This window comes from Temnothorax curvispinosus, unplaced genomic scaffold (genome assembly GCF_003070985.1).
Source record: "Temnothorax curvispinosus isolate PA1 unplaced genomic scaffold, ASM307098v1 QBEX01000530.1, whole genome shotgun sequence".
NCBI classification, from domain to species: domain Eukaryota; kingdom Metazoa; phylum Arthropoda; class Insecta; order Hymenoptera; family Formicidae; genus Temnothorax; species Temnothorax curvispinosus.
The window spans coordinates 1-2,131 of NW_020210310.1; the positions used below are offsets into that span (position 1 = coordinate 1).

Below are 2,131 nucleotides of genomic sequence, written 5' to 3' on the forward strand. Positions count from 1 at the left end.
GAAGACCTTCGTGCTCACTTATGAATGCCAAGTCCTTGCAGGATGCCAGTTCAGTACATTATCGGCGAATGGAATTTCCGAGACATTACCGTGAAGCTTGTGCCACCGATTTTGATTCCTTGGCCAGAGACCGAAATACTAGTGGATGTTGTGGTGAAAAGACTGAATTCGTTGCAGGCTGACAGTGGCGAAATTGTAGAAATCGGTTGCGGCTCAGGCGCAATATCACTGGCTGTCGCTCATGCTTATAAAGGAGTAAGTGAGATGATAATTTTATTGGGCTATTTGTATCCTAGGAGCAAACTCTAACAATTAAGAAATAATGGAATAATGCTTCAAGATAGAAGAAATAAAGAATAATACTTTTCTAGATAAAATTTACAGCGATCGACAAGAATCTGCACGCTTGCGATTTGACGACAATAAATCGGGACAACCTGAACTTAACGAAGCAAGTTACAGTAATACATGCGAACCTAAAGCCGGATGCGAGTATTGAAGTTTTGAGCAGCTCGAATGGTGCCGATAATGTGGATTTAAATTCAAAACTATTCGATTTTGTGATCAGTAATACGTGCCAACAAAGCAGATCCCGGAACTGCAGCCTGATCTAAGGATGTAATGCGCAAAGTGTGACTGCCAATTTCGAATTATATATAAATAATCATTAATAACATATTTATTATGTATAGTTATCAGGATCCGAGGGCACTGGATGGCGGCGACGATGGACTGATGGTGATCAAGTCAGTCTTAAAATATGCTGCCAAAGCATTAAAACCTGGCGGACGTCTCTTTATGGAGGTTCATCCTACTCATCCGGAACATGTACAATCTTTTACAAAGAAATATCCTGATTTAAAGCTCTATCATGAACATTCATACAAAGATTCTTGTAATAACGATCGAATCGTGGAAGTAGTGAAAGTTATTTGAAAAAGCAATTTTTGACTCTACATTCGTTATATTACTTTGAATATATGTTTTATATAAAACTAGTTAGAAGAGGATTATTTTGTAAAATTGTCTTAATAAAACCGACACACACATATTAGGTTATATATATTATGTAAGTTTATTATATTAGTTGCCTATGTCTATAATTGTAACTGAGTTATAGATATATATCTACATCGGTCGAATCAGTCACAGGAGTTTATATTAATATTTTTATAATTTAATTATTAAACTTTCTATCCATGAGTATTGTATTAATTTTATGTTTAATGTAATGATATGTACAGTGACTGATTAATAAGTTAAATTCTGTGGCACAATTTCGACTTGTAACAACAAAACTAGGATATGACTTATTTTTCGCTTCTTATTATAATATATATGCTTTCGATGTAAATATGATATGTGTAAAATGTTCTTGTGTCGACCACCATCATCTTCCGTGGTCCTACGTCGTTCTCTGTTGTCAATCATCATCCTCCGTTGTTGGTCCATCGCTGTTGGTGGACATCAACGTCATCCTATCGGCGTACCTGTAACTGGACATTAAATAATTTCTGTTACATATTACATGTACATATATGTTTGCATGCACGTATGTGCATATTTTTTTTTCATATTTTACTAATCATTTTTGAGTATTGTCTCTGTTTTCTTCTTGCTCTTCGTCATCCCAAAAGTTGCGTTAGTTCCTCTGGACAGTCGGGTTAGGTACCTGCGCCCACGTGGACGCAATTTGCTCTTAGTTCTTTTCTTTGCCGCCCGGAGAGCATCTAAATTGATTTAATTTATTCTCGCGGTGCCTGAGGCTCAAGGCCACTCAGCGCGGGTCTACTCCATAAACCAAACTTGCCGAAAGTGGACACTAGGCGTATATTAGTGGATAGCAGGTTACCACCGGAAGATCCTGCGGTACCTTTGATTGCGTCAATCAAAAAAGAACTTGAAAAATTCTCGCCCTAGTAGAGCTCAGTTACAAGTACAATAGGATGCAATATCTATAGCTTAAGTGCTCACGAAGTGATATACTCTTAAGTCCAAAGACGATGTAAATATTCAATCAAATCATTTTCACAAAATTTTATAACTCGACGGCGAAGTTTTCCATTATATGAACTATAATATGTATACATATTATAGTATATTATATGGGAGGGGGGAGGCTAAATTCAAA

General features: G+C 36.6%; 1 pseudogene; it reads left to right on the forward strand.

Annotated features, from left to right (window-relative positions):
• The first annotated feature begins 6 nt into the window (after positions 1 to 6).
• On the forward strand, positions 7 to 1,354 carry LOC112455837 (annotated as a pseudogene).
• The last annotated feature ends 777 nt before the right edge of the window (positions 1,355 to 2,131 follow it).